Raw genomic sequence first — 24,098 nt, forward strand, 5'->3', positions numbered from 1 at the left:
AAATATGACCATTTTCATGGACTACTCAGTTAGTGATGGTAATGAAGGTCAGTTATTATTATTATTCAAGGAAAGGCATATTATTCATGGATCTATTTGCTGTGTGAAAAGCCTTGATTGATGATTTCCATTTACGATCTCCATCAATGTCAGAGTAAAATTTGATGTGATGGATTTGAATCAAAATGCACTTAAGTGGTGTAAAAAGAAAACATGGCATTTTCTTCCCATAATCCATAATGACTGACCTTTATTGCTGCGCTTGTTGTATATTTTAGTTTAAGTACATTACACACATTCATCAGAAGCAGTTTGGAGAGCTGTGTCGTACTCAAGGACACATGTGGGCAGCAGGGGCCGGGGATCAAACCACCAACCATGCAATAAATGTCCAACCTTCTCCACCAATTTAGCTTCAGATTTGCCTTCTAAGCCGTGTCTTAATTCGGCACTACACATTAATTATATACAGTATATATAGTTTCTCAGTGTCTTTGTGCATTGCAGTGTGGGACAATAGTGTGTATCAACAGCACGCTCAAAAATTAGCCTTAATACTTAATACTTCAATACTTTGGCTCAAGCCCAAAACATCCCTTGTCACCACCACTTTGCTAATACCCCCATGTGTTCACACCTAGCGCTAGGGTCTGATTCTTGTTGAGATAGACGGGTAGGATGAAGTTTTCGGGCTACACGGCCCTCTATGGATGTTATTCAGAGGCACAGTCCAAACCAAGTCTTGAGATATCATTGGCGTGATGCCTGCACAAGCAGTAATTGAATAATAATTGAATAATTAATAAATGAAGACAGTGTAATAGCTCCAACAGCAACCGCTGCCCTTTTATTTACTCGACCATAAGTCCCGCACATGAGCCTCAAAACTCAGAGGGACACATAATACAACCAGTCTGTAACAGTATTATAGTTTACTGCCATTTCAGTATCTTATAGTCCTTTTCTTCATAAACAAAATACAACAAAAAAGCCATAAAGATATTAGTAGTATGCTGAAAAGAATTCTTGTACCATGCTGATGTCTCTGTAACTAGTTAGCCAGTTAATGTATCATTGTTATTGCTGGTTTGTGCAGGACAGTCCCACATTTTGACATATTTCCATGTCACACCCTCTTCTTTTAAATGACATATGACACCTGAAATTTAAGTTAAGTCTGGCTGGCAGCTGCAACTCCCCAAGCAGTGTTCTTTGTATTTGATGACTCATTTGATTAATTGATAGCATGAAACTTAAGTTGCGAATGACTTGCAAACCTCCATGCTGTTCTGACTCCACCAGATAAATGTCAAATGTTGTGATAATATCATTATTGCCATAGTTGCGTCATCTTATGTAAACACCATCAATGACTGATGATGACATATCAGGGTCTGAAGGGTTGTCCCATTTCATAGCAGAACATTTCAACCCCAGCATCTTGCACTTCTGTTTCAATGTACAAAGGGGCACTCAAAAACCAAAGGTTATGGGTAAATAAGAAATGGGGTTACATTTGTTGCTTTTCCAGTGTGCACACGTCTCAGTTTTCTTGATTGGGCAAGAGTAATACATTACTTCATGTGATCAGAGCTATGCTAGTACAGTGATTGAGCCGGGCGGTGCAGTAGGCCGTTGAGGCACGTAGCAGTATCACTGCATTTCAAGATTCTTTACAGCCTCGCCCGCTGCAGGATAGAACCACTGTATTTCCCTCTGATGCAACATCTGATCTGTATGCCAGGCTTGGCACATATACCCGAGTTGATATCCCGACAATATTTCAGTCGGAACATTTCAATTTGATGTAGAGGGTAGATTCTGTCCCTTTTCAGAGACTGTTCAGTGCGTCACTGAATGTTTATGCGGGCAGGAGCTGGTGATAAGGAAACAGACAGATGCTGTCTTCTCATGGTTGATTTGTCTCGTTGACAATACAGAACAATATTTGGGACTTTTGAGTCACTATCACACATGAAAATGCTTTATGTTTTTCGACTGCGACGTGGGAAGGAGTAAAGCGCTTTCTTGGAAAAGATAAAGAGAAAGTGTGGCGGTGTTAGAAGAGTAATGGTATGTTGTGACTCCAAAAGAGAAAGGATGCTTCTGTAAGACACCACACTGTACTCCTCCATTCAGAATATGTGGCAGATTGTATCGTTTGCACTTGTTTGCTTTCCGCCCCTCGAACATATTTGCTTCCCCTTCTGCTTTTTTTCCGCAGAACTAATTCTACAAACTGTCCAGAATCCCTTTTGAAGTAATTTAATGGAGTGTTTGTATTGATTATGTGCCTCTCTCACCACCCTTCTCTCTTTCTCTCCCTCTCTGGTATGTTTTTTTCTTCCTCTTCTTTTTGGTGGTGGTGCTGGTGTTGGGAGGGTTTATGGCAGTATCTTCTTCATTATGCTCAGACCTGTAGGAGAGAGAATCACAAGCTGTTTTTCCTCGCTGATGTGCTCATATCATTAATTCACTTCTGACTGGCCGGAAGCCAGAGAATTCTAAATCTGTAAGCAGTAAATTGTGTGCCGGGGTGGAAAAATCTATTAGATGTTTGAGCATGCCTCGAATTTGAATGGGAGAAAGAGAGAGAAAGACACACTGTGAGAGAAAGAAAAGAGAGAGAGAGAGACCACCCAACACCCGAGCCATATCCTGTTATGGCTCGCACCGTAATCAAATTCAGCTTCTTCGGATTGCTATATTCATTAATAATTTGTGTTATTTTATTTCTGGAATGTCATATAATGTGTTTTTGGGCTTGCGCGAGGGAGGGGCTGAGGGCTGGTGGATGGTTAAACAATGAGAATGGCCTCGGAGGAAATGAAGAGCTCCGTCTCTCCATTAGCGAGGTCTGAAACAACAGTTGTGTCTCTCTTCTCTCCATTAGTCAGGTCTGGAACAACAGAGACGCTATTGATGTGACCTCTGCCAGGCATCTTAAATAGAAAGAGAGGGAGCGAGGCTCTTTCATAATACACCAGCTCGTCTGCTTCTGAGATAGATTTCCTGATAGTTAGATATTTTCATCATTCTTTTGTTATGAGAAGCCTCAGAATCTCAGTCACTTTTTAATCTGAGATTGTGTGTTTCTCTTCTTAAAACAAATTGCCTGCTAGTTCCAGTTACTCTCTGACTCACACTTAAGTGTTACCCAACCAGCAACCTCTCTATATTCGTCTTTGTCAAAATGATGCTTATTTCAAGTATTACGGCAACATTAATATATCAGCGCGGAGCTGCCTTTTGTACATGTCTCCCTGATATGTTTATCTCCTCCTGACAGTTTCTGACACTCTGCCTTCAGATAGCTAGATAGATATGGATGATTCTGTGCTGCTCAGTAGGCCTTCTAGACATCACAGATTGTACAATTAATAACCCTGCATATTTTATGAGCATGCCAGTCCATCTGCTTTATGAATGCATGTAAAACTGTCTTCTTCTGGATGCCCTGTTGTGCATATCAAATGGACTCAAAGTTCAAATCAACAGAAAGAAAAACAAACAATTTACTCAAGTTCTGAACTCAAGTGCAGATTTAAGGTACTTTACATGAGTATTTTATGCTACCTCACACTTCTATTCGACAACCGTCACCTGTTTTAGTCACTAGTTGCTTCACTGATTAAGATTTGATGCATTTTTAGAGATTAAACTAGCAGAAATAGTACATAAAATATTTCCACTTCAACCAGCTACAACAGTAAAATCCTACTTATACACTAATGCATCATTAATCATAATCCATTAATATATGAGTATACTCATAGGAGCAGTTTCTAGTTCTGAGAAGGCTTATGAGAACTTTTGATTGTGATACGTAAAGTAGATTTTGCTAATAATACTAAAGGATCTGAATGCTTCTTTCCAGGGCCGTAATCACCTATTTAACATGGGGGGACCATTTTTATTAAGATGATTGTTTTGGCCTTTTGCATTATTTGACAGGAGTCTTAGGGCGCATTCACAACAGGATAGTTCGGGGGACTCGGTTCAATTGGGCGTGGAATGGTGAAAGATTTCACACCTTCATTTGGTTTGGTTCACTGTCACACTGCACTTTTTAAAGCGGACCAAACTGCCAGGACAACGTCACGCAGTTACAACAGCTGCTCGTTTGGGGGCGCTATTGCCCGAAATGACCACTGACCACCACCAGAAAAAAAACATGAAGAAGAAAACCCGGCTCATCAATTGGCCAGGACCGAAACACCAAAATGCACTGCGCTCTACGTCACTTCCTCTCTTTGGTTTGCTGGATAGTCCGTTTGCATTTCCCACTGTAAGTGAACCACACCAGGGTTCACTTGCAAGTGAATCGAGACTCCCAGTTTTCAAGGGGACCAGGGTTCGCTCGTTTGGTCTGCACCAGAGTTCGAATGAGCGTTCACAACGCTCCAAACTATCCCTGGAAGTTGACCAGGGTTCGTTTAAAGCAGACCAAGTAGCGCCAGTGTGAATGCATCCTTAGTGTGACGGGGGAGGGAGAGGGGGGATGACATGTAGCAAAGGGCCACAGGCTAGAGTCGAACCTGCAGCCACTCCTGCAAGGACATTGCCTTTGGATATGTGGCGACTGCTCTACCAGCTAAGACACCTGGCGCCCCAGTTTTTTGGGGGACAATTTCGATGCACGCCCTCTGCAATCCACCCCTCCAAGGGGGTCTGGGAGATATGAACGATTTTTAGAAACTCAACAGCTAAACTGACCATTTTAGAGCGTTTTGCAACAAAACTCTTAGATGAGAGACGCTCAGACTTTTGATGACTGAATGCCATTTTAGTGAGCCAGCATCTGATTGAGGGCTGCACAGGAGGAGTGCACACACTATGACTTTTTTATGACATATTATACCATGATATTTTATTACTTTTTTTATTACACATCATACTATGACTTTTTATGACCTTTTTTTATGACATACTAACACTTTACAAAAACTATAACAGTTGACAGTGATATAACCTACTTATCATTCTAGTTTCCCACTATTTAATACATTTAAAACTAATGAAAAAGAGACACAGTTCAGTGTTTGACATTGATTTTTACAGTGGAGCCAAATACTTAGAAGAAACTAGCATCATCTGATTAAAATGTGTTAATATCTGCACTCGTGATGAAGGAAAATCCTTATTTGGGAAGCTGTGTTCACACTCTTGTGAGCAAAAATAATCCGAAGCTCAGATTCAGAGACTGCTCTGTTAATGGTTTTCTGGTTAAATAGTAAATACAGCAACTTCTGATCAACCCAAATCAATTTCAGGCTTAAAAATAACAGCTTCTGGTTGGGTCACACTCACTTCCTTTTTAAGCCACGCTCTGCTTTGGTTTAAACGCTGCCTATTTTGAGTGCACATATGGATGCAGATAATTTAGCTGCAGATAATGGTGTACATGCTCATCACTATTAATTGTATGTACCCACAGCAGCCCAGTAACGGCTTCTGCTGGGGTGCAACAACACCATATGCACAAACCACATTATAATTAGAACCAGTAATAATAAAAACAGTAATTTGTTAATTTTATGTATGATTCTAATGACATTTGCTAATGATTATTTCAGATGGTGGTGTTGCCTGGCGTAGCATCGCATATTATTTGTCTTTATATTGTGTATCTATATTGGCAGGTGGTCATTTTAAGCATTTTGTTAATATTAGAGGGGATGTGCTTATATATTATAATTATAATATATATTATAATTACAGCCTGTCTTCTTCCACCACTGAATATGAACAGCATGTGCTCAACTCTTTCTGTTCAGGCTTGTGAACATGATTCAGACTATTGCATTATCTCTGACTGTGAGTCTATTGAGTGGTTTCATTTTATACTGACGTCAACAAGACACAAAAGATTTTTTTAGTGACTGATGATGATTTACTGTTCCTTCTATTTCACATTTTACCAGTTAACTGTGAGTTTCCAGTATAATGTGAGTGTTGAAACATCCAGTTTTATCTCTTACAACTTGAGTCATGGCTCGCCTTTTTTAAAGCTCTGTGGTTACTTGATTTAATAAGACAGAGCTGCGCATGTTGGTAATAATAACTTGAATTCCACAGCGTGTGAGGGTGTGTGAACGAACGCGCTCTCACATTAAATACCCATTTAATTCTACCTGTTGGAAAAACACTTTCAGTCAGACTTGTGCCAAGGTAAAAAATAGCTCTCGCTGCCGATTGCAGATCAGCTTTCTCAACATTCACCTAATATCTGTCATAATCTGAAAGGCAGCACTGATGCGAGGGGGTCACAGGATACACGCCGGAGTGCACAGTGTGGAAGATAGACTTCTAGCCTTGTAGGAATAACATAGTGTTCATTTCACAGCACAGAGGTAATGCATTTTTCCCGCATTGAAAGGTAATTGCAATGGGGGCTTTGATAGATTCCAGACCTTTGGTGGGAGCAGTGTGTGTGTGTGTTTCTGTGTGTGTGTGCTGCATGCTCACACATACTTGCTTGAATACATAACTGCTCTTAATGCTTTTATTAAGCCAAAGAAATACAAATGACGTAATTTGTATTTGTAAAATATCTCTGGGCAGATGGTGTAATATATTTTGGTTTCTTTGATATATTGACTGCCAGAGGAGTTGGAAAGGAGCGCCTTGGCTGCAAACAATAGATCATTGATGCCTCTCTGTCCTCTTTTTCAACCTGTCAGTCCGTTTCCTTGTTATGTACTGGCCCGAGGAGCACTTGGCAAAATGAGAGGCATTCAGCCAGTCTTGTTATTTCCCCTGATTTCCCCCTCAGCCATAATTCAGGGAAAGCTGTTGTTTCATCCGATGTGTCAGAGGATGATATCGAAAGTTAACAGAATCCCTTTGTTCCAGTGTTTTGGGTGCAACTGTTATTATCTCGCTAAAGATAATTGTTAAGAGTGAGAAAGAACAGCTGAGAGGACGCAGGCTCGCACAGATAAAAGTCGGTAAATACGCAGTAAACTTACCTGATATTTCACGAGGAGCAAATTGATTCCAGTCGCGTTTTTCGATCATTTACAGCCTTGTCACGATGACTGGGACGTTTTTAGACAACAGAGGCCCATGCCAGATATGATTCATGCTGTTGTCATATCATGTCTCTCCTCCCTGTGTTTCTTATAATGTATACAAAATACATAACAGTCCATGGATGGGTTACAAAGAATAAACAAAAATATCTCCCACTGTCATTTTCAACTCATGTCGGACTTTCTGCAAAAAAACAAGGGATGCACTGTGAAATTCTGGGCTGATACTGATACTGACGTTTAAAATGACAATTGGGCCAATAGATGACACTGATACAGATATCTCTTTCTTTTTTATTGTTGTTTATTTTGTGCTGAGAAGACAAAGAAACCTTGAAGTGTTTCAGTCCTTCACTACTCTGAATTTAATGAGCACAAATTTAGTTGTACACTTTAATTAAATAACCTTTACATGAAAAAACATTTAAAAATAACTGCCTCTAAAGCTGTATTGCTCTATATAATATATCATAATTCCCTCTCATATCTGTTTTATATTACTGGGAAAAACATCAACAGATTTCTCCTTCAAACAGCTGGATGTAATCAAGTTTCCTGCCAAAAACTACATTTTTACAAGATTACATTTGAACACATCATGAGAACGTTCTAATTTACCTTCACCCAATACTCATTTTAAGTGAGTAGACATTGAATGATATAACTCAGTGCAATCTTTTCTGCTCGTGTTGTGTGGAAGGCTGTTTCCCCGTTGAAATGTGCCTCCCTCCACCTTAGCCCTTATCCTAAACACTGAAGGGGGGTGCTAGGCATTAACAGAAGGAAACACTACTTAACAGAGAGCACATCTCGATACATAAGTAGCTAACTTTGTACCGATTTAGACAGTAATTTGTTGTTACATTTTCAGTGACTGTTTCAAAAGGCTTTTTACTGTATACATATCATAATTCCCTCTTTAGTACCTGTTTTATATTGCTGGGAAAATAGCAACACATTTCCTCTTCAAACAGCTGGATTTAATCAACTTTCTTGCCAAAAACTACATGTTTTTATAAGATTACATTTAAACGCATCATGAGTGTTCTAATTTACCTTCATCCAATACTCATCTTTAGTGAGCAGAGACTGAATGCATCATAATATAACCCAATGAAACCCAGGCTGTGTCGAAGGCTGTTTCCCCATCAGTAGCCCTTTTTAGATAGGAGTTGTGCAAATTTGCAGGAAAGCCCAATCAGTCTTTTTTCAGCATTGGCAGTATAAAAATAAAATCGGGGAGTGCAGCAAAATGTGCGCCTACCTACTTTTGTTTATACAGAATGTGCCTTTTTCGGGGCAATGGGGGGCGTGAGCAAGTAACAAAACGTGTAGCTCAGCGTGTGACGTAAACAGTGACGTGGGAGGGAAGCCGCGGCTGGTCCGTCCTTCACCATTCCTGTCATCTGACGGTTAATGGCCTCTTCGTTTCCGAGGACAAGGAGGGCGTGCAATTCCTTGTCTCCCCAGTTGCTGATCTTTACAGTGTCTGTCAGTTTTTTTTATATTGCTGGGAAAATATCAGATTTCTGAACAAATTTCTCCTTAAAAAACCTTATTTTATTCAAGTTTCTTGCCAAAAAAGATTACATTTAAACACATCATGAGAAAAAGTAGTTTTGAGTAAATAGATATTAAATGCATCATAATATATTTCAATGCAAGGACCTTGAGCATAACGTCCGGTGTTGTTTCAAAGGCTGTTTCCCCATCAGTATGTGTTAACCCTGAACCCTAACCCTAACCACTGAGGGCGTGCTATGCATTAATGGACGGAAACACTATTTGACGGGGGAGCACATTTTGATACCTTACCGGCTTCTGGCTGCTAACAGGTAATGTTAACTAGCTCTCTTTGGACCAGTTTCAACACAGATGTAGCATTATTAGGGAAACAATAGGGTGTATCCGCTGACGCTTAGATGACTTCACTGTGTCCTTTAGTCCAGACAGCATCCCAGGGAAGATCTCTGTTTGTCCCAAACAAGTTTTCTGTTGTCTATGACAGGACGCAGTCTCAAGTCCCGCGTTTTGGCCTGCTCAGAACTGATGTGACACAACTGAAAAACATTCACTGCCATCTGTGAGCGTCATCTTATTTGCCGATTGGCTGAAGGCAGTCAACGAGGTGAATATCGGCCGTAGGTGCATCCCCACCAAAAATTGTAGCAGTATTACGGAGAGAACTAAAAAGCATTGAGTGACCGGCTAACATAAACTTGTTATCGGAGCGAGTAGATATTCTGCATTGAAGTTCTTATCTGTCCTGTGCAATGTGAGACAAGCGGTTACAAACACTGTATGTGCTGCATTACAGTGATTACAGCTCTGTTGGTAAAGCGGAGGTTTTGCCACATCAGAGGTCGTGTTCTGTAATCTGGAATGAGTGAGTTTACAGCCAAGCTGGTCGCAGTTTATCAGAAATTACCTGCTCGTTTAGCCAGATACTCTGTGTGTGTGTGTGTGTGTGTGTGTGTCACATGAATAACACAGCAGCCTTGTGAAAACAGTTTGTGCAGGAGCGAGCTGGGAGAACTTCAAACGGAGATCATTAGGGGTTGTGGAGAGAAAACAATTGTTAGTGGTTGTTGTTTTTCTTTTTTTTGTGTGTGAGGCTGTTAGAATGTGTAATCACAGCTAAGTGCACAGAGAAAATCTTACAGTTTGCATTTCTGGGATTTGCTTTGTATCTTCAATGCGGTTTATATCAATGACGGCACATAAACAAGAAATCTGAACAGATGGCGCTGGTTTTTAATGACATATTGCTATCTGTAAAGTCTCCCTCTAAGCCACAGACTAAAACGTCTCCCCTTAGGGAGCGCACCGCTCTAGTTGTTATCATGCGCTGCTAATGTCACTCTTTTCTTTGCCACATTGTCAAGTCCTCCAGCTAAATAAATGCAATGTAAATTGAGTATTGTTCTGGATGTAATTATTGAAAAGGGTTCCAGTTGGCTTAACTCTATGGGCTGTTTATTTAAAGCCTTCCTCCTCCGTACAGATCTCATGATAGAGAGAGAGAGAGGGAGAAAGAGAGGTTCTTATATAATGACAGGAATTCACAATGGAGCCATGCTGAATGACAACACCCCCCCCCCCCCCCCCCCTCCCCCAAACATCTCCAACAAACATCCCCCCTTCTCTTTCTCATTATAGTTTTACCATTGGGAAACATGCCTGTCTCAAATAGCCTCTAGTATTATTCCTTTCCCCCCCTCCTGCTCTTTTTGTGCTTCATTCTGTTACTGAAAACATATCAAATCATGTTTCCTTTTAGTGTACACCCTGAGAAATACGTCTGAGTTGATAATGAGGGGCCCTTCTTTGAGGAAATACACACGGCAACTTTGATCTAGAATGGCATGTAATTCCTTGCCTGACCCAATTCCCAATCTCCTGATAAGATGTTTTTTTTTTTCCTCTCCCTCTCCCTCCTTTGCTCTAACCTTCCTGCAGAACTCACTCAAATGGGAACTTGCTGTCCCATTAAAGATACATTTAAAGCCAAACATGTCATCCATTTCATTCTGCAGGAGGATATGTGCGGTTGGAACGGCTGTCGACTGCCGGCTGAGCCGAGGAAACTCTCCACGTATCCCCCCTTTTCTCTCTGTTGGTGACAACCTCTGAGATCTCTGATCACAGCTGCTCAGTTGAGTTTGTGTCGGACAGAGCTGCGTGACAAATGAGAGTGGCCATCATAGTAGATAGAGTATCATCACCTGGGTGTAAGAGCTTTTAGGCCCAGACACACTATACCGGTATCAAAGAACCAAGGGCGACAAAGGCCGACTGTTGTGTCACCTCACTTTGTGTGCGTCTCGGCCAAAAAGTTGCACTGAACACACCGCGAAGACTACAGCCAACAGCTAACTAGCATATAGAGATAGATAACTCTACATTTCAGCTGCTGGCGGTAGTCCGTATTCGTTATTGAAAACGGTAAACTGGAAAATCATAGATAGTTAGCCAGTTAGCACGTTAGCCTTTAAAAAATACCGTCATGTGGTTGCCTACGGAAAATCGTTGTAAACATTGTCCTTTTTAAATTGATTTGAAATAAGAACCACAACAGCTCAAGCATTTATTTTTTGCAGCAGAAAGTTACGGTTTCTGTCTTCCGTGTCATCCTGCTCGCAATGACGTAATTATGCTGCGTTACATGTGGTGCAGAACTGCACAAAAACTGGTGGTGGCACCAGAGGGATGGAAGAATGTTGAATCTATCATTATGCCTTTGCACTCCTCATAAAAATGACCATATTTCAAAAACTAAATAATGTACATAGTTCAAATAACTTAAGGAATGTTAAGAAATATTTTGTTTGTGTATCTACATTCAAAAATGTTTTAGATCGATATGTTTTGTCGGTTTAATCGAAAAAACATGTGATTTTTGTATATTTTATGACACAATTTCAATAATTTTATGGATTAATTTAATTATTATGGTTTATTGACTCACATAAGCTTTTAGCTTAGGTTGCACAGACTTTAGGATATGAAGCATTTGAAGATACTCCAAGAAATGACATCACAGGAAGCAAAAATATCAATGTAGGCACTGTAGACCCACAAAGGATATCTACCTTGATCAATAACAGAAGCGATTACAAACTGTCTCTGTTAGAGAGCTCAATGGCTAAAAAATAATCTTAACTAATATAACAAGTTTATTTAAATCTGAGAACCTCTTGACTTAAGTCATTTTGTTTGCTTTCTCTCACTTCCGTTTCTCGTCTTGTGCGCTGAGCTCATCAGAGCGCCACGTCCAGCACCGATTAAACATGCCACACTGGCCAAAAAAAAGCAGAGGGCCAACTATTGCCAACCGTGCGGGACACACCACAAAACCCAGGGCGACAGACACTCAACACTGACCAGCGGCCGGCTGTTGGCCAAGTGTCTCAGGGCCCTAAAGCTGGTTTGAGGAGAAATGGAGAGGAGTTTTGTTTGTGTAGTCAAAAGGCAGCTGTATTTCTGCAACCAAAGATAGTTGATTAAATTTGCTCCCTGTGGTATTTGCACATTTTGGATTCTTGCAGAGCAGCTTGTTTTTACTCTCAGAATTGACTGCGCCATAAGTGGATTGACCCCCCAAAACCCAGCAGTAGTCTTTCATTAGTCAGGATGCAGCCGGGGACCAGACAGCGAACAGTGTTTAGGGCCAATCCATCACGACACAAAAGGGAGATCAACATGGCACAAACTTGTCGTCCCCATCTTAAGGGACAATGCGGCCTCTAACCTCGCCGTAATCGTGGTTTCAGCTCCTCTTCCCTGTGACTGGGGATAATTCTGAGCGGGGGCCAAAGCTACGTGTAATTTCATCCGTGGCACAAAGGGGAAGCTTTTCTGATAACTCATTTGTTGCGAGGCCCCCGTTGTTTTTTGATAGTCAAAAGAACCAATTTGGGTTTTTGACAAGGAGCCCCTCTGAATAATTCCTTCATGTATTACAGGACCTATTAAATGCAAACTTTTCAATCTGGCAATCAATAAGGCAGGCAGCTTTCCCTGGCCCTGTGCCAGACACATTAGGGCTGCGAGCGATGGTTGCTAGGGAGCTGAGCCTGCTCAGGGGAAAGAATGTTTAATGTAATAGAATCACATAAATCAACTGGAGGAAAGTGCTTGTGTTGTTTCTCTTCTCTTCTCTTCTCTTCTCTTCTCTTCTCTTCTCTTCTCTTCTCTTCTCTTCTCTTCTCTTCTCTTCTCTTCCTCTCTTCTCCTCTCTTCTCTTCTCTCTTCCTCTCTTCTCTTCTTCCCTCTGTTTAACTGAAAACATTTAATATGGGTGTGTGTTTTTTGAAAATGTGGTGCGGCCATTTTTTTCTCTCTCCCCCCCCTTCTGTCAACCGCAAGAACATCTGGGATGGAATTAAGCTGAGGGAAGTTGAATTTTCTCTGTGTTTATGTGTGTGTGTACAGTTCTCATGTCAGTGTGTGTGTGTGTGTGTGTGTGCATGCTTGTTTTTGTAGCTGTGTGTCCTCAATCCCTGCACCGCACACTTGAATAAATTGAGGTGAAAATTATATAAATGTTTCTTATTTTTTCCCCCCCCTTTGTCACAGGCCACTGCCCCACCCTGCTGAAATGAATGAGGCACTTTAGTGCTTTACTATAATTAAGAACAGGAGCCAGCATGCATGGAGGGCTCTCTTTCTCATTCTTTCTATGTATTACTCTCTGTGTGTAAGTGTTACTCTGCCTCTCTCTGCCCTCTGTACAGTTTCAATAGAACATTTCCTCTGGGTGTTTGTGCCCTTTTGTGGGAATATGATTATCTTAGAAGAATTAGCGCACAGACACGGCCTGTGTGAATGGAAAAGCCAGATCTCTCTTAAAGTCACACTCCACCCATTGTACCTGATAACCCAGAATCTTTTTAATATTAGATGCAGCTTGAATTCACGACACAGAAACTTCTCAAACCAGTCCTGCAGCACTTCTCCACTTTCCATTTTGTGAGCTCAGTGTGTTCCAAACACTCCAAAATGCGACTAAGTACACCGCTGGTGTCCCATTCTTCTGACAAGCCTGCTGTAGTTTGCTTGCTCCTGGGTTTGTCTCTTTAACAGCTACTTTCTCAATAAACAAAACACCAGACTCGAGACAGCCAGGGTCTTACAGAGTTGTGTGTTAAAATTTAATATGTTGGTGAAAGTATGAATGTTTGGAACATACTGACTTTACAGAAGTGCTGAGAAGTTTCTGCAGAGGCTTAAGACTATTTCCACCCTGAGAGCTTAGTTAGGAATGTGTTGTAACCACATGTTAGCAAACAGTTTCACTTTTACACATCCAGCAGTCATGGATTCATCTTCCTGGGCACCTGGTGTGTGATATTTCACTATTCACTACTCCTTTTAGCTCTGTTTCTGGTCTCCACCAACCTCTGTAGCAGCTTAATGCTCTACTAAGTTCACCGGCTAGTCATAAACTGTGTCTGTCTGCTGTTTGGTGCTGAGCAGGCAGTGCACAGTGGGATTTCAGGGCTGTCTGTGAAGCAAAACAGTGACGTTGTGGATTGTGAAATCAAGACAATAAGCTGACAGATGCTGAAACCCTCCAAAAAGCTGATGGAAACATTACTTTACATTACTTTGTATTGAATATTTTAAAACTTCACGTTACTCAAAAGCACTGAAGTGAAGGTGTAGTTAGGTATTGCCACAAAAAACACTTGGTTGTGGTGGGGAAAACATCATGTTTTGGCTGAAATCACCAAGTTGAGGTGCCACAAAAGCTGGGACAGGTCAGTGAAAGACACCCAGGTTTGGTGGCTCAAACACCGCTGGGAAATGCTGCGATGTGCTCCTAAAAACACCAAAGTTTGGTGGCTCAGACACCCCTGGGAAATGCCATAATGTTCCTACAAAAACACCCAGATTTGGTCCAAAAAAAAAACCCAACCAACTCCCAGGTTTTGGGCTGCAAAAGATTGCCAAAAAACATTTTGGTTGTGTTGGTTTGGAACAGTGGTCTGCAGCGCAGCTTGTCAGGTGTTTTGCCCAGGTGTCACACCATCCACCATGTCCTCCACCTCCAAATAACAAAATCAGCTCATATACTGCTTCACCTTATGAACATGGACTAGGGCTGGGCGATATGACCAAAATCTCATATCACGATATAGGTCATTTCATATCCCAATAACGATACATATCACGATATAGCACATTTGAATCCAGTCAATAAAAAGTTGCCCCCAAAAGTTGGTCTGAATATTGTCGCCGTCTCGCTGCTTCTCAGCACTGCAGGGCAGAGCCAGCGCAGCAGAGACACAGTGGTGGAGTTATATAAACTCGTTATGTTACTGTAAGTGCCGTAAAAGCTTTGCGAATGAAAAAGCCAAGAAGAGTAATTTATCAATGAGGTCCGTGCAAAAGATGAACAGACTCCAAATGACGAAAAATATTGCCGCAAGAAGTGTAATTTGCGTCACAACAATGTAAACGATAGACATTTTTCTCTCGTCACACGACATATATCGTCATATCGCACAGCCCTAACGTGGACATGATACATGTGACACATACAAATGTAACATACCTGTGGTTTGCAGAAACATACAATACCAGCAATTTCTCCTGGCGACTGGACTCCATTTTATATTTAAACTACTGTATGCAGTGTTGCAGAATCACATGAACTCAAGACATTAGTCTTGTTAAATGCTTTTAAATCCAAAATGAAAGAACTAGGGTCAGATTTGTGCAAATATTTTTAATTTACCTCGCTACAAAACAAACACTCAATTTTTTCCTTTGAGATGTGAGTTCCTTATAATGATGTGTTTTTATTCATGCTGCTGCTGCTGCATGTCACGGCCAGGCCCCTATAGAAAGAGAGAGTCTCAATCCTCATGGGACTCTTTTGTTTAATAAAGGTTAAATAAAATAATTGTAAAATACATTTGCTATATGTCGACAAAGGAGAAAAGCCTATCAATAAGAAAAAATGTTATTAATACCCAAGGAGAAATTCACAAAAATAATATCATAATATTGACTTGAGCCATATCCCCCAAGATCTATTTGAGGTTGAGTATCCCTTTAAAGAGTGTTGTGTACATTGTGTGTGTTTGTGTGTGAGAGCACAGCTTGCAGCTGATATGATGAGCAGGGGAAAGGCGAGTCAGTGTCTGTGACTGATGTGATGTTGATGACGGACGGCCACTGAGTCATCTGCAAACACAGAGTGTTACTCAATGCAGATCCATTAAGTGCATTTGAAACATTATTCCGACTCTGCTCCCTTTGAGAAAAAACAAGCCGAGTGTTCGTGACACGCTGCGTGATCGCTCAGCTTTGTTTCACTCCGATCCGGCGATTTATTGGTGCCGCATCCTCCGCATGATTAATGTGATTTTGTTTACAGCACAGACTAGCTCGCAATTAGCGAAATGTTCTAGCACATTTGGTTTTATCCAAGATAGAGTAGTCATTCACAGATTGGACATGAATCATGCAGATTCAATGAATGTATTCCTTTGTTTTATGTAATTCTCTTGTTGTAGGAAACGCACAGTTGCTGCGAGTGAAAATGTGACGCCCTCATCCCCCCCATCATTTCCATTTGGTGTCATTGACAGATGCTGTTGCCTCTTTATTTGGTCAGGTTTCAATAACATGAAACCAATAGCCAGATCGGGCGCCTGCTGCTGCTTATATGGACCCTTCTCAGTGTCATGTCCCCTCATTGACAAGTGAGAGAGAAAGAGAGAAGGCGGATGAATCAGAGATGTGTTACATATTATGAGAAGAGGCTAAATGGAAACAGGGCAACCTCGGAGATCAATACAGAGCAGAGAGCCTGCAGGATGGAGTGAGAATACCAAACAAGAACCTTCTCCTTTCACCTTTTCTCTCTTTCCTTTTTTCGTCTGCCTCCTTTCTTCAGCACTGTTATTACTTCAGGCCTATTTTTAAAGCTTTTAAACTTGCTTTGGTGTTAAAAAGCAAACATCAAATATGAGAGTGACATTATTGGCTCTGGGTTACATGCCTTGCCATTTCTCGCCAACCCCACAAAAGCAGCAGGGGGATCCAGTAAATTCCTTGGCCGAGCAGATAATGTGGAAATGTTGACAACAGCAAATTTGAGCCGAGTGAGTGATTTAAGAACTACAGCGGGTGACAGCGAGCATGAGAGTAATGGCTTTCAGCTTTTTTCCCTGCTCGTCTGTGACAAGAGAAATGAGCATACTTGCCTGAAAGATCTTGTCAGAGCTTGTGGGCAGTTTGAATATTTTTAAGCTTGGTTGAATGTAAATGACACAGTTTACATGAGTCACTTTTGGGGTTTTTAATTAGCCAGCGCAGATCTGCTTTTAACTGTCAGCAGGCCTCATATTATATTACGACTAGTTTTAAGTCCCAACTTGCAGAGCCACAGCAGAAATACTCCCAACAAAAGCGGAGGATCTCAGCCGTGGATCGCCCCCTTTTTATTTTCCTGGTTTGAAATTCAATGATATCAATGATGTTTCATCTAACATAGCAACAGCTATTCATCCAGCGGAGCAGCTGCTTCAACCACAACTAATGAGTTTTATGTCGTGTGCGGCATTTCTGAGATTTTGATTATGATGAGTAATTTATCATGCTTGTTATGGAAGAGAAACAGAAATCTTTCCTCTGGCGTAATTACACAAAATATTCTTTAATTCTTTCTGGTATAATGCAGTGTCAGAGCTGCAACTCCTGTCTCTCTCCTCTCTTCACTTTTTATGGAGCGTTTCCTCCTCAAACGAAGAGCTGGCTCGCCGGAATATTTCCCCCACAAATATCAATTCCATCCTGCGTTGTTAAATATAATTTTGTCATATTTATGAACCAAATATTGTGCGCATATATTACAGCATGTTACTTTTACTGTGTTGGAGTCGATTGAGATCCATATTTTACTGTGCAGAGTGTCTCATGACAGCTGCTGTGGCTAATGACTTTACCAGTCTGCTGTGGACTGCAGCAGCAGCAGTGTTGCCTACATTGTAGTGTGATACAGCAGTGCATCATCTGTGCTTTTTATTCACTACATTGATAGTTGTGCATGTTTTAGCACATGGTTAATGGACTTTGCATCGAGACCAACAACATCATTTGATGTCTTCTGCTTGTTATTGTTTCATTCAGGGCTACTCTGTTCATTATTTTTATGCTTAATTGAACAATCTTTTCATTTGCACCCGACCAAAGATGCAAAGATATTCAACTGAGGATATCTGAGATGTTAAATTACGAGAAAAGCAGCCAATTCTCAAATTTAAGACGCTGGAAACAAACGTTTTATAGAAGTGTGTTTATCTGATCAGTGGACTAGTCTATTTTAAGTTGCTACCCTCAAAAGTCTCCACCAAAAACACTAGTTTAAAACATGTTCTCATATCAAAACGTACATGTTTGGAATGACCTTCAGTTGGTCGTTTTTACATATGTAATTGTTCCTACAGGCGTTTAGGTGTGTACATGTTAAACTGCTATATATTTGTGTGTCAGTCTTTTAATTTGTACACAACTTTGGTCAGCTGCGGTTTTTTTTAAATTTGCTATATAAATAAAATTGATTTTATTTGATAGTTGAGTAAAGTTATTATCAAAATTACTGGTATTATATGCAGTTGCGTTCACCCAGCATAAAGCACTTGTAATAATCAGGCACTTTTCCTGAAGATTTACTTTCCTGAGGAATATTGTTTTCAACAAACAGTTGTTAATATTTGTGTTTATTTAATTCGTTGTCTTGTAGGATAATATGCAAAGTCCCCACATTTGAACGACATTTAAAATATGTTTTGATTATTTAAAATTGCGATATACACATATATTTCTTTGGACAGTGTTCAACCATATAGATAAAACATTGTCCTCAAGTTTGACTGTTAACTGAGCAATTTCTTACTTTCAGACTCGTCGACCATAGGTTTAAACTTCTATTTAAACAGCAGGAAAATTAGTATTAGTATCGTCGTTAGGAACATACCTAGTTTTATATATGAATTTTTGCTCATTCAAAGCTGTATGCAACATTCAGAGCTAGCTACTTAGCACAGCATTAAACAACAGTTTGTGGAGTAATGGCATCCTGAGCAGAATCTGAAGTCACGCTCCCTCTGTGTGTGTTGTAATCCGAGCTTCTCTGTTCTTTGTTGTGGTAGACGGGCCAGTGCTGTGTGCATGTTATTGTGTGTGTGTGTATCGCACTGGCTCACTCCTCACAGCCGCTCCTCACTCTGCTCATATGGCAGTTACCACTGATCATGTCGCCATGGACCACAGCATCATGGAGGAAGCATAGCCCCCACCCTCCAGTCTTTTAGCTCTGTTAGCAATGTTCGCGCTGTTAGCACTGTTGAATGCTAGCCACTGGCTCAGCCACCTCCATGTTGAGAGCCATGTGCAGACAACCTGAATCAGACTCTGAATCATGAACAACATCGAGTTTGTTGATGGTTTATTTTCTTTGACTTGACAGCACTAATGTCATTTAATGTCTGCCCGGCAAGAAAATCAACTTTTAAAGACTCCAAACCTGATATTATTGATTTGCTTTTGCAAGTGATTTGTCTTATTTAAACTGATGCGTTCAAGGAAAATTCAGAGTCCAAAATGTCCAAGAAAGAGGAGTCAGCTGCTGAAAGCATTTAAATTCATGAGTAATTCTGAGAGAAGGACAGACAGGAAACAGACACAGATGTTGCGAAAGAGCATGATTTAATTTCATCATGTTTTGCATTAAAAAGTTGCTGTTTGGCAGATGATTCTCAGTTTTCCTTGTTTCCTTAAAAGCATCAAAGAAGAAATGTCATTTATTCCCTGTGATGTATTACTAAATGTATTATTAGCAGCTTTAAAGTCTCTGCGAGTTGATTTTCGGATGTTGTGAGTAGAAAACAATGGCTGCCTGGAGGCCAGTAAATCAATACAATCAAATCTCGCTGTTTGCTCTTTGACTTTTTTTTTTCTGCTGAACAGTTGTTTTATTTCACATCTTCAAAGATGGCATAAAAGCAAAAGCTCTGCACTGTAACTACTCATTTTGTTCTCTGTTAGTGCTTTGCTCTCGATCCCCGCTTGTAAAGTTTTTGATTAAAGGAGGTGCTGGAAGAATAATATTGCTGCACCTGAGTGACAGATGTTTGTATGCTTTTGTCTTCAGAAAATCAACAGATATAGCTTTCTTTGAGTTCAGCTCCCTTTCTGTTGTATGGCATCTGTCTTATTCCTTCGGGCCATGCTTCGTAAAACAAAGCACAATCCTACAAAGCCACACCAATAACATACTGTATTGATTCACCGTAGTTTCTTTAATGCCACCTTTGGTCACAACAATCCCAGAAACACAGATATGTTTCTATGAATAAAGAAAGCGCTGCCATGTAAAACCTCTACATAACTGATGGGATTCTGAAGGTATTCCAGGCCACAAATGACTTTAGCAGAACGTCTATTTTATATAATTGTCTTCCTGACATCAGGGGGTGGATAGCTCAGACCTTAAGTAGAAACATATTTTAATCACTGGTCCTGACCCTGTTGCACAAGCAGCTCAATACTTTCTGGACTCTCGCTTTAGTCATATAATGCCTGTGTCTGAAAATGTAAAAATCTGGATTCCTGCTTGCATTTCAATTTGCATATTACAAAACTGGTTCAGTCATGCTTCTTTAATCTCAGGAATGTTAGTAAGATCAGCCGCATATCCTGTCATCTCAGCACACAGTGAAACCCATTCATGCCTTTGTCACATCCTGGTTACATTATTGTAATGCACTTCTTACTTGAGTAACTCAGCCATCCTTGAAGTGCATACAGCTTGAACAAAGTTCTGCTGCCAGACTTCTACAATAAGACTCGACATATGCTAATACCCCGCTTTTGTTTCTTTCAACTAACTATCAGTACATTTTAGAATTGATTATGAAGCTACATAGGTCCCTGTGTGGCAGAGCTTCAACCTACAGTGTTCTGCTGGAGTAAATCCTCACAGTCAGAGGCAGCTGGAAGAGAACGCTGTCATATACATTTCTGTAAACCACAAATATATTAAATTTGCATGTTTCATACGCATAATATCAAGGTTTTAAAGTGATGTAATACCTTATATAAGCTGACTTATATATATATGTAACCAGCAGGTTGACCTAGGCGAGATTCTTGCAAAGCTGCAGACCACTGTTTGAAGCTAAATAAACAACAACATCAGTTGTTTTTAGGCGGTCCTTTACAGCATTTGAAGCAGTAAACCTGGGTGTTTTTAGCAGCACGTTGCGGCTATCCCAGCAGCATTTGAGCTGTACAACCTGAGTGTTTTTCACCGACACATTTCAGCATTCCCCGTGGCGTTTTAGCGTCTGAACCTGGGTGTATTTCACCAACCTGTCCCTTCTTTTTCAGCAGGTTTTGTGCCACCAAACATGGGTTCTGTTACGCTCTTGTAGTGGCCACACCGTAACAGCTAGAATGAAACAGAACAAACTTTAGGCACACTGGGCTAACAGCAACATAGCATTTTTATGGCACACACATGCTCATTTAGACTCAGAGAAAACTATTAAAATGTAATTATAAAGCAACACAATATTAAACACAATGTAGACAAACCTTGTGCCCATATCAGCCAGGTGCTAAACATTTACTCTACCCTCCCCTCAGGCGCACCACTGCCCATATCTACAGTTGTTATAACAAACGCTAACATCTTTTTGTCCAATCTGTAGTCACACTTTCTAAGCTCCTAACACATTTAGCACAACGTCCATCTGTTGTCGAGCGCGCCATCAACACAATGCATGTTATTTTCACAGAATATGCAGTCAATTAACACATTTCTGAAATGCTTAAATTTTCATTACATACAAGCTCATCCAGGACCAAGATTATAGGAATGTCTTGTCTTATTTACAAATGCTAGACATGGTGTTTTTCTGTAACAGCGTCATCAACTAGCTGCTACGACTCTAACAGCAGCAACAATAATGACATTTACAAGAAAAAGCAATGATAACAAGACATAACAAAACTGATCAAGGTCTTCTAGCAGTCTGTTTGATTAAGCGCAAATCAAAAGGAGTATTTATATTATACATCTTTTAAATCATGCAAAAAAACAACAACAACAAAAAAAACCCAAATAGTAAAACTAAAATTAATTCAAAATAAAGCTTTAAGGTTCCCAGGAACAATAATTTCAAGTCTTTCAGGTTCCGTATTTACATCCTCACTCTCCTCTGGAGGCAGCTAGCACTGCAAGAATCACAATCATGCAGGAATCCAGCCCTGATTCGATGCGTAGCCTAAAACACTCCTGCGCTTGTCAAATTTCTACTGGTGGACACATTTCTACCATTGCACAGTAGTTACTGTCATATCACTCAATGCTAATTGCACTTATCCAAAGTTAGGGGACCCACAACAGACAGATTTTAAAAGAATTACTGTCCAAATTGAAACAGCAGAGGCTGAGGCTTTTTATCCTGGTGTGTCAAACTCCAAAAACTGGGTCCTACAATTCCCACAATGCAACTTGATAGTGTCTTTCAGGCTCTCTTGGCTCATATAATCCAGACCCTTCCTCCAGTCTGTAACACAAGACTGCTGTTATAGATGTGTATGTGTGCAAGTCAAAGCTGAGATAACCAGGAAGACATTACTATGACATCACCAGGGTTATTTTTTCCTCAGGGTCGTCCTCAGAGCCTCAGAAGACATTTTTAAATTAGATTAGCGGAGTGTCGCTCTAATGCTTGTACAGAGCATCAAATGTTTAATACTAAATATATACTTAACTGTTAGAGTAGGTTATCAGTTTACTGTATGATGCATTAGGATTTATTGAGCGCTGCAGCGACTGAGTGGTTATAACATCAGCTGTCCCGTAGAGCAGTTATGACCCTGACACTATTGTAGTTTATGAGGTCAGGAGCTTTACAGTGTGTTCTGAAAATAATCTGCCACACCACAGCTGTTTGATCAACACGCTGCGCTGCCACCAGGAGAGCACTGACTGACAGACGGACAGACAGTCAGAGAAAATAGAAAAGAGATCCTGAGAGAGAGAAACAAATTGCATAATGTCCTCTCAGTATCTCCCAGCTCTCCCAGCGCCGCAGCTACAGCCCCAACCAATTAGAAAGCATCCATACAGATAAGGACGCCCTTTATTTTGAAAGGTCGAGCTGTGAGAACAAAAGGATTTTTTAAAGTGTACATACACTCAATATACATCACACGCACTAACGCACACACATGCCGACATGCATACTTTACAACGCCTCTGTACAGTTATTAATGCCCCGCGGCTCTCTCTCCAAATTGAATCTAATCAAGTGAAATGCTGCGAGGGTCCTCGGGAGAAAGAGCAGGTCTGACGGTGACCGCTTACAATAAAATCCCTGACATTTGGAAACAAAGCTTGCTCTACCTCTGAGCTGTAATTGCATACGACAACTGCCGCAATCTTTGATGAATGTGTGCGTCTGCAGTGTGATATGTGTGTGCAGGAATATGTGTGTTTATACATCTGTGGGCTCTGTGGCACCTACCTCCTCCACATATAGGCTCCCTGTGTGTGTGTGTGTGTGTGTGTGTGTGTGTGTAGTGCTGGATGAATGGTTTTAATAATTTCTTTTGAAGTGGTCGTCATATTGGAGTACAGTGGAACTAATTACGCTGATTGTCGGGAATGCAGCTGCTGTAAATATGTTATGAATGGTGTCCTTCCTGCCCTGTTTCTGCTGCACATTTATCAGCCTCCAGCTTGATAGAATAACACCAAAGAGGGGGGGGAGTGCATTTTAATAAATACACCGTGCCTGTTTTTGTCTTTAGGAAGACAAGGCGAATCGCTCGCTAGTTAGCCATCCCTGAAATATTAACTTACCAGCAGAAATTCCCATGAATGTCATGTCCAAGGGCTTTGTAAAAGCAGACAGGACAGTGAATAATTCATGTAGAAATCGTGTTTCGAACTGCCTGACTCTGCTTCATCAACTGTTGAACCGTGTAGTCGGCTTTGTAAGCTAGAAAAATATTAGCACTCCGCTTCCAAACAACAGTCTACAAAATGTGACATTGACTTTACGCTTTAAGGAATAATGCACATGCATAATTTGTTCATGATTTCGCCACTTCCCACTCGTTGTGCAGAGCTGCAGTGTGTTGTGTGACCTCTGCTGAGGTCATGTGTCACTTTATTATCATATAATCACCATAGTACAAGATTAGAAACAACACACCCATGAGAGCTTTGGACCAGAGACACTCTGTTTCATCATACTGTATTTTGTCATGTAAAGTCACCTCATATTCATTTATCATACAGAACAAACAATTAGTCAATTAACTGATTAGTTGATCAACAGATTATGAGTCAGCAACTATTTTTTACATATGCACAGCATGCCAAAAATTGTGTAGTTTCACTTTCGCAACCGTTAGTATTTGCAGTGTCTGGGAGTGCTTAACTACATTAGGCCATGTAGTTTATGTAGTTAATTTCAAACTGCATGTTCATAGTATTCTTATAATGTTTGCTGCCATATAAAATGGCACAGA

At 40.6% G+C, this 24,098-nt stretch overlaps 1 protein-coding gene across 1 annotated transcript in view; it reads left to right on the plus strand.

Annotated features, from left to right (window-relative positions):
• The window catches only part of arid5b (AT-rich interaction domain 5B), a 104,426-nt gene that overhangs the window by 20,912 nt on the left and 59,416 nt on the right, over positions 1-24,098 (plus strand). The window lies entirely within an intron of this gene.

The sequence above is a fragment of the Epinephelus fuscoguttatus genome, linkage group LG16 (assembly GCF_011397635.1).
Source record: "Epinephelus fuscoguttatus linkage group LG16, E.fuscoguttatus.final_Chr_v1".
Classification (NCBI taxonomy): Eukaryota; Metazoa; Chordata; class Actinopteri; order Perciformes; family Serranidae; genus Epinephelus; species Epinephelus fuscoguttatus.